Source organism: Chinchilla lanigera, unplaced genomic scaffold (assembly GCF_000276665.1).
Source record: "Chinchilla lanigera isolate Chin_1 unplaced genomic scaffold, ChiLan1.0 scaffold00004, whole genome shotgun sequence".
NCBI classification, from domain to species: Eukaryota; Metazoa; Chordata; class Mammalia; order Rodentia; family Chinchillidae; genus Chinchilla; species Chinchilla lanigera.
In genome coordinates, this window is record NW_004955405.1 from 26,318,611 (window position 1) to 26,328,998 (window position 10,388).

Below are 10,388 nucleotides of genomic sequence, written 5' to 3' on the forward strand. Positions count from 1 at the left end.
ACTCCCACACAAGTGGGAGAAAATATCTTCCTAGAGTTGATTAATATAAAAGCACAGGAAAAAGAGGTAGCAAAGAAATGTTCTCTTGAAAGTAAACCGACTGAGCTGAATCAGTAGCCAAGAAATGGTCAGGAATGAAGTAGTTAGTTCTGGTATGTTTGACCTCCTGTGCAAATTAAAGACATTCCAAACTCCATGTGTTTTCTTATGTACACAGTGTCTCAACACTGTTACCCATAGTAACCATATTCTCTAGTGCTGTAGTTTTAGGAGACGAAGCATTTATGATTAACTTTGAATACTGCAAGATTTCACAAGCTTCAACTAGGCAAGAGGAAAAGGAACCTCCTCAAGGAAGAAACATGGAAGAAAAGGCTTATAATAGAAAATACTATGGATCGCATAACTTCTTCTGTGCAAGAATTTTCTTGTACATTCAACTGAAAGTATTCATTTCCTTATTTGAATCAGAAATCTCTAGCACATCTCTCCAGTACATTGAGGGTCTATCCCAGGAGGAGTTGTGCAGGTGGTGGGTACTAGTAGCATGTACTTATTCACTAATTCAACATTCTCTGTGAATTCACTGTGTACCATGAACTATGTTTGGTGCTGAAATCATTAAGAAATTAAAAGTCTAGTAAATGAGGCATATATTTTGAACTCTAATATAATGGTGTCTACCATTATATAATGTACATATATCAATCCAAAATAATGTACACATATCAATCCAAAATTATGTAACATTAACCAAATATTTACTGATAGGAAGATCAAATGCTGCAGTTTGCCCAACTGGCCCCTGTTGTGTTAATGGAATGATCAGTACCATTCTGGCTTAGATGGAAAATTATATAGTTTTCCTATCTTTTAAGCAGCACATGCATGCCAAACAGTAGAGATAAAAGAAATTCTCTTCCCTTAAGAAGTACCTGTAGAGGAGACAGACAGCTAATTGCAATATATGTGATAAGTGCTACATATTATAGATACCTACATAGAGTGTCTTCAAAGTTTATACACAGCATACTGGGTTCAGACAGAATCAAGAATAGTTTTCAGAGTTCCAGCGGCCTGTGGTGAGTAGTCTTAAAGCAAAAATAGGAATTAACTAAGTGAAGAAAGAATGCATCTAATGAAGGAAGTGTAGTTGCCAAGGAAGAACAAGGAAGAGCACAGTGATTTTTAGAAACTGAAAGATTTGAGTTGCCTGGAGCTCTGCCTGCAAGTGTGGACAAATAGGAGATGGAGCAGGAGAAATTAATTACTGCATCATAAAGGACCTCGGGTGCTGATTTAAGGTCTGCATTGGATGTCTAGGGTTGAAAAGTTATTGAGCCTTAAGCACAGGATCACTTTGGCTACAGCATAGAACATAAAACAGAATGAAGTACAGGAAGACATGAGCAGAAGTTTTGGGGAAAGATTTACATAAAATCTACCTGAGTGAACTTGGTTTCACATGATCCTTTCTCTCTCCCCCTCTCTCCCTGGCTTCCCTCTCCTCTCCCTCTCCCTCTCTCTCCTCTTCTCTTTATTGCTTTCTTCTTGGAATAATAATATGCTCTCTGGATCCAGCAAACATTTTGTGATCTCAAGGAAGAAAATGACATATAGTGAGTAAGCAAAGCAACAAAATTTGAATCTGGATTGGAGTGAATTCGTTAATTCATCTTAATTTTATCAGTCACCTACTTTTACATAATCTTATCTATTCTCCTATCTACCTCCCCAGAGTTAACCTTTACCCTAATGTTGGTGTATCATCTCACAAATATGTGTATTTTACATATAAATAAAATAAGTTCATCTCCTTACATTGTATTAATTAGGATGTGTATAAGGCTGCTATAAGAACAAAACACCAAACTCCAGAGGCTCACAAATCTTGTTGGTCAACAGAAGAGTCTGGAGTTAGGCTACCCATCCTGGCCAGATACCTTTACCCACAAATTTCTCCCACATCTAGGCTGCTTCTGTTGTCAATATATTGTGATCTCAGGAAACTCACGGTGGAAGTTATCATTGTTTCATTCTAGCCAATGGAAAGAGGAAAGGGTGTTGGTGTGGGTTGCAAAACCTTTTCACATTTAAGGACATAACATGAAAGTTGTACATACAATTTGCATGCATCATATTGGCTGGAGTTTAATTCATCTAGCTTTGGAGAGTCTAAAACATGTCTAGTCTAGAATATGTGTAGCTGATGAGGAGCTATTGTCTCATTGAAAGAAAGAAGGCTTGCCTGGATCCTGAGCAACAGTTAGTCACTGGTATATAAATGGATTTCATTGTGTGTGTCCTTTAGTAATTAATTTTTTTATATGTAATATTAAATGTTTATATTTATCCTCATTGTTACATTAGTGAGATTATTGTAATAACTGTATAGTTCTCATTATAAGGATAGGTCACAATGCATCCATCTACTGATAAGGTTTGTGATATGTTGGGTTTTTTTGTTTTTTTTGTTTTTTAGGGTTTTTTTGGTTTTTCTCCGGTACCGGGAACCGAACTCACGACCTTGCGCTTGCCAGGCAGGCGCTTTGCCACTGAGCTAACTCCCCAGCCCCAAGATTTGTGATATGGAAACCTAAAATAATGTTCATCCTCTCCATCAGTGATTAATCAAAAGAGGATTATTTTTATCATGTGGGAAATTACCTTATGCAAAAAAGTAGCTTCTAGTTACACCACTAGGCCAACTACCCCAGGGGTCTTGCAGCAGAAAGGTTCATAGGGAAAGGTAGGATGCTTGAATTATATGGCTTATTAGAGCAATATAAAGCATAGAGTCAGAAGCAAGAGAAAGGAAATGGGTGTATTCATGTAGTTAGCACAGGATGCAATGAAGATGGGAGAACCATGCAAGCTAAATCCTGTCTGTCTGTGCTACAGCAGCCTTCTCTGCAGATGCTGTGCCCGTGTGAGGATCAAACTCTAGCACTGAGAGAGCGGGGTCCACAGACAGAAGCTGGCCAACATACATTCTTGCCCTTTTGAAGAGACCCCTGGGAAATTAACCTTATGAGCTACTATGAATTTTAACAGTGTTTCCTGGAGACAGAAGTTGTGGCCAGAATGGGTGTCACCAATAGATGGACTGCTGTTTGATGTGTCTTCTTGTTGCTCAATACTTGCCTCATGTAAGGTGAGCTCAGTGCTGAAGCAGGGATTCTTGTGTTTTAGCAACTGGAAAGAGAAAAGAGAGATAGCGGTGGGATGCAAAAGCTTGTGATAGACTGAGTAGTTGCTCTTCCTAAGTGAAGCGAGTAACCAGGTCATGTTTGTTTAAGACCTCACATGCACAGTCCTACCTGTCTAAAATCAGTCATATATGTGTGGACAAAGCCACCTCAACCTTATGGAACCCACTGAAGTAAAATTCCTCCATTGCTACAGCTAGTATGCTATCCCCTAAGCATAGACCTACTTACCCTGCGCACATTGAGTCTCTTTATTCTATATTATATTATATTATATTATATTATGATATATTATATTTTTGTTATTTTAAAAAGAAATAAATAAAACAGAATTTCAAAACAAGGTAATAGGAGAGCAATACTATCTTCTCAATGTGGCAAAGAAGAGGCCCAATAGAAAACATACATACAGCTAGATGTACTCATCTTTAAAATAAGAGAAAAAAGAATGCCAAACGGGGATCAAAATAGCATCTCTTTATTAGTAAAGACTGACCTGGAGAATACGTCTTATATCTATGGGCCTTTTAATGCACTCTAGAGCTCAAGTCATAGGTTGATGCCCCTAAGTACAGTCCTCCCCACACCAACAGGTAAGATTCACTCTGTAGCTTCTGGAAAGCAGAAAAGAATTATGTGCCCTTCTTGCAGGGTGGCATATTCCCAAGAAAAATAGAGAAAGGAGCCAAGTTATGCAACTTCATTTCCTTATGGCAAACTTGCCAATAATTTACTCCTCTTCCTGTGGAGAGGAGAACGTGAGAAGTGCACTAATTAAAGCACTGCTGTTATAGCGAAACATCATCATAAGGAGTGTAATTTAACCATAAACAAGGTATTGCTTCCCAGATTTTCCAATATGAAAACAATGATGTGGTATAAATCTTTATACCCATTTCCTTATGCAAAGTACAAGAGTAGTATCTTTAAAATATACATGGGAGAGGATTTTCTGGGTCATTTTATATCATGCTGATGTACATGCTGTTAAACTGTTCTCCCCAGAGATTAAACCAAACTAGATTTCCATAGTTGTAAGTATAAGCTTCCTTTGACTCTATCCTTGGCAAGGCTGGATGCTGTGATAGACAGATAGATGATAGATAGATGATAGATAAATAGATGATAGATAGATAGATGATAGACAGAAAGACAGACAGATAGATAGATACAACTTCTCAGTCAGCCATCTGCTGGGTATAAAACAGTACACCAATGTAAAAATTATTTTAATTTTATTTCTATCCTCTTCATAAAACTGAATGCTTCACATGCTTACTTGACATCTATTCTATATTTCCTTTCATAACATTTGCTTGTTCTTATTGCTGCCCTTCCATTTTTTGTTTGATTTCTTACACATTTATAGAGTTTTTGCTTTCTGTTACATTGTAAATACAAATTTAAGGTCAGCAGTACATATCTTCAATCACTCCCCCTTATATTTTCTGGGTTTTGTCCTATACTACATTTTAGGATTTGTGAGGGGGCTGGGGAGCAGTGATCTATTTCTCTGTTGACTCATTCTCTCTTTTACTATATCTAATCTTTTGTTTAATGCCTCAATCAGATTTTAAATATTAACCAGAATATATTACGGTAAGAAGAAAGAGAACCTTTATATCAAACACACTACATAGCAACCGACGTTATAAACATCCCTCCTTGACTTTAGTTCTCCAACATTCTTCTCTGGCTATGAGCCTCTGAGTTTGCTCCTTTCTTTAAATTCTTCCCTATTTAGTCTCTCTTAATCTCTAATTCCCCAAGGAATTCATCTCTACCCCTAATTTATGTAGGCCTTTCTGAGTAACTAAGCCTAGAAGTTAGCTAAGTCCTTAGAAGAGCATTTGGTGCCCATTCTCATATATGCAACCAGCTCCTCAAAATATGTGTTCAGCAAAAGGAAGGATTTAGGATTTTGCTGCAGGGTGGTCAACAGTAGTTTGGTCAGGACTTGCTTAACATTTACGAAATAATAGTACTAAAAAACGGCCAGTATCTAGCAGTGTAGGATGAACTTGTCACTCCACTCTGGTTCCAGGAAAAATTATACACATTTCTTCCTAATAACTGTACTTGTTCTTTTCTAAGATAAATTTGTACATGTGGAATGATTGGGTCAAAGTGCACTCATTGCGTGAGATTTTTCATAAGTGTTCAAAAGGAGCAGCTTTCTAAAATAGCTAAACCTACTTTCAACCCCATATGTGGTAACAATGATTTATAGAGTTTTTTGAGGGCCCAAAATAGAATCTCTGGAAGGTCGCAGTACATTAGAGATCACAGTCATCCCTCAATATCCCCAGAGAACTGATTCCAAGACTCCCAAAGATGCCAAAATGTTTAAATCTATCGTACAAAATTGTGTAGTATTTTCAGATAATTCATGCACATCCTCTCATATACTTTAAATCATTTCTAGGTTACTTATAATAGCCAATGCTATGTAATTGTACTGTATTATATAGTGAATAATAAGAAGAGGAAAAAGTCTATATATGTTTAGTAAAGATGAGATTCTTTTGGTAACGTTTTTGATTTGTGGTTGGCTTAATATGCTCACCTAAATGCAGAGGGCTGGTTGTATTCACCTTAACAGACTAGAATATTAAGCAAGACTGCCCCATATTGGTAAGATATGTAACATATCTGGCCAGAGGCAGAATCCTTCTGTCCATCACTTACATACACATTCTCATTCTCTCTCTCTCTCTCTCTCTCACTGTGTGTGTGTGTGTGTGTGTGTGTGTGTGTGTGTGTGTGTGTTTCTGTTCCATAAAGTTCTCTGGGAGTTTAAATCAATACTTCCCTACAAAAAATACCATATCCACAATACCGTAACCAGTAATCCAAAACCATTTCCTTGCCAATTATTATGTACCAAGCACTGTGTTAGACGCTGTAGAATACAAATTCATTGGAAAAAGTAACTACCTTCAAAACTCATCTATTGGAGGAGACAGACATATCAATGATACCTAAAATACCTGAATTCTAAACTGTAATCTCTCTTGAAAATGTATACACATTTAGTACAATGTAGAAAAGAATAGATAATTGTCCTAAATAATTACAAAAATATTATATCTATTTCTGTTCAAATTTCAATTCTCAAATTTCTTAATCTCCTGAAATATGCATTTTGCACTACTAGCAATGTGATATCCATTGTGAATCCATTTTTCAATAAACTCACTTTCATTCAGGAAGGTGAGTTTAGCATTCATTTTATCAAAATCACCTTCCTGATGTTGCTTATAATGCTCCTAATGGTGGGCTAGGGACTTTTCACTGTGTCCCTTATACTTACAAAGGCTTGTTATAAAATAAAGAAACCAGTGTGAGTTAATCTTTTTTTTTTTTTTTGGTTTTTCTCCGGTACCGGGAACCGAACTCACGACCTTCCGCTTGCCAGGCAGGCGCTTTGCCGCTGAGCTAAATCCCCAGCCCCGTGAGTTAATCTTTTGAAACTTGCCAGAGAACAGAGCTCATGATAGTCTGTGTAGATATCACATTTTTACACAGAAATTAGAGATGGCAGGAGACAGAGAGAGAGAAAAAAACAGGAGTATTAAAAAATTGAATGATGGGTAACCCATCTGGGTAACTGCTCCTATCTCTCAGGAGCTACTGCTATTATCCATTCTCTACCAAAGTAATTACATGGTTATTTTTGAAAAACTGAAATCAGTGCATAACTGACTTCATACCTTCCCCGCTTTGAGCCCTCGAGTTTTCCATCACAGCTTTCCTTTCTCTTCCTGCAGACTGAAGCCTCCTAGAAGGCTGGGTTTCCTCAGCTAACCCAGAGAATCTGGCACCTGAAACCCATGAACACTGAGGGGGCAGAAATTAGTCTAATCTTCTAACAAGGAGTCACTAATACTTTCGTGTCAGCTCTTGTAGCTGCAAATAGTTCTAAAACATGTCATTTCCTTTCTTATGAGGAAACACAGCCTTTCTAAATACAATCAAATCGTTCTTTGGTGATTCTAAAATTTGGTGCCTCGGGGACAATGCCAGAAACCACAGTTTCCTTTGCCACATAGAAGGCATCAAGAAGGGTCACCTTCTTAAATTTAATCCCTTTTAGTAAATTGATTTCTTAAATCTGCTTCTTTCTTCCAACAGAGAAGAAAGAAAAACTGTTAGAGACATTAAACTATGGTCAATTTTAACTAAACATGTCATAGGACCCCATATTATAGGTGCTTCCTTTTGGGTTCTAAGTTTCAGCTCTGTGCAAGGCTTAGAATATGGGTATCACTTTTCTTAGAGGAGCAACTTGTCTATCTTTAGCCACTAACTTCTCTCCTAATATGGCCAGTTGCTTTGGAAAAGTATAGACTAAACACAGCTATGGATGAATCCACGCTCATCTATCTTTTCTGGAAACCCTAACAATTCAATGAACATGCAACTCTTGTGCTTTCTTTAGCATGTGAGAGATTCTAATAAATATTTTGCCATCTACATGGCACTAAGCCATTAGGTAAACAATTGAATTCAACCCACATTTATCAAATACCACCCGCCCCAGAATATACCTACCATTTGTTCTCGGCTTGTTTGAGAGAACTGAGAGATCAGGTGACACACCAGCTCTACAACCCCAGGCAGTTGTACAGTCTGGGAAGAAGAAAGGAAGCAGTGCTAGCAAGGTCCACTCGCTGGGCATCCTGAGGAATGTTCTAAGATCTTCTCCCCTGTCTGGTACAAAATTCTTGCCAATGGAGTCCCCTCCTCTGAAACAATCAATAAGCATGGACCCACTGAATTTATCTTTTTACCTCTCTTCCTTCTTCTAGACTGTAAGCGGCCTCAGAGCTGCAAAAAAGGCTTTTATAAATATTTTCAAATAATTAATAGAATCTATTTGAATTGAGTTATCTCTAGAAAGCCCTGTTTAAAAATACTACCTGTGCACTAGGGAAATTTTAAGATTCATAGTTTCTTATTTCTCCCACTACGACTGAACTTTTGAGGTCTCATAGATTCAGAGTTTCAAGGCATCTGCTCTTTGAATCCATGTCTTTCCTGAAGTTTTAGAACTGACAGGTCAAATACGTCACACAAGCACAGCACAAAACCATGGCACGCATAACGTCTGCCTCTGGACACAAGTTGTGCCCTTTCTCTTCACCTTCTAATCTCTAGCCAAAGTTCTCAACAATTCTTTAAAATAATAATAATAATAATAATAATAATAATAATAATAATAATAAATCAGAAAGCCAATCTACGGGAACAACTGTTGGAAAAGTACCTATTATCTGCAAAGCTCAGTGTCAAGATTCCATTCATTTTATCACAAAACATAACAACAGTTACCATAGGAAGATGTTCTTAATCTTGCTCTATTGGTGAGAAATGTGGAGGCTCAGAGAGTTTTTCATTTCATTCTGTTTAACTTCTAACATCCTTAATCTAGCCTGCCAGACCCTGAGCTCTCTGCCATTTTCCCTTTTATTCCTTTCACTCTTGACACAATAACTAAGGATTTCAGATTCTTTCTACTTCTGTACACAGGCATTCCTTTTCCTTGCCTTGTCTGTCTGTACTCTCAATTTTCATCCTCACACCTCTCACCCTAGGTAACATCAACTTACCGTTTAGGTCTTAGTACTGATGTCACCTCCTAAAGTCAGCCTTCTTTAATTACTCCCTCACCTCCCACACAGAGAATTGTAGACAAACTATAGGGATACAGTTCAGTTACAATTTCAGATAAGAAACAAATACCTTTTAAGCACAAGGATAGCTCAAATATTTCATGAACCATGCTTACTAAAGTGTTCACTGTCTATCACTTCCAAAGGAGGTCTCTTTCTCTTGGTATACACTCTTAAGTTACCATGGTTCCTCCTTCGTAATATTTTTTAAACATTGTGATTAACAATTTGGTTCCATAATAATGCTTTCACAAATGGCCTTTAAACTGCTCTAGACTTTAGGTCTCAAGACCGTGCCGGTTTTGTCAACTGCAGTTTTTCCTGCACTTTGCAGTGTTCGTCACATAGTCAATATCCAAGAAATATCTGTCACATAAGAGAATAATGAAAGAAAGAGAAGGGTAAGAAGGGAGAGAGGAAAGGAGGGAGGGAGGGAAACAGGGAGGGAGGGAAGGGAGACAGACAAGAATGATTTCAATTCCCTCAGACACTGATATATGTGTAACATCGTAATAGTAATAAGTTACTACAATCATTTTTTAGGGTTTACTGAGCTAAGTCTCAGGCATGGCTCATACAATACCTTTACTTCCTTTTCTTTTCTTTTACGTATCATTTGCAGGGCTGGAAATCAAACCCAGAGCCTCACACACATTAAGCAAATGTTCTGCAACAGAGCTACACCCCCAGGCTTGTTTCTTTATTTCTGAGAAAAAGGAGAAGCATTTTGCTGTTGGGAGACAATGCTTCTTAAATGTTTTCATGTTTTTCCATGTGATCAGGGCTTTCCAAAGAAACAGCCCTAACCCCTGCATTAAAATATAATTGAATATCAAATATCTTCATCCTTTTCTGTTGCTATAACAAAACACCATAGACTAGGTAACTTGTAAATGATATAAATTTGTTTCTTACCATTCTATAGGCTGGCAAGTCCAAAATCAAATGCTATCAAATTCTGTGTCCAGTGAGGATCTTCTTTCTGTACTTTCTTATTTTGTCCTCACACAGCGGAAGGGCATGCAAGCTCCCTTGGACCTTTTTCACAAACACATAAATCTCATTCTCACCTCCCAAGGCACTGCCTTTTAATACAAGCATCAAGTCTAAAGACCCCTGCACTTGGTAGTGCCCTCTAGAATTTTTCCATCTCCAGAGTCATTAATTTACATTATAACATGGCAAAATAGAAACTCTTTCTTCTCCATAGAAATAATTTATTTTTGTTCCATAGGAAAGCCTTTTTTTCCTCCCTCTCTCCACAGGTAAGATGAGAAAATGTCCTGTTACCACCTATGTAAACTTCCAAAAGTCATCATTTCAGAATTCTTCTCCCGTGGTGTCAACTCCACCACAAAGGAAGTAACATCAGTCTCTCATCATGCTGCCTTGTGAAAAGCCAGTCCTAATGTAAAATGTATATTTACATAATATATACCCATCACCCATGTGCACACGCATATCTGTATGCAAACACACACATATCATTGTAAGTTAGGTTGTC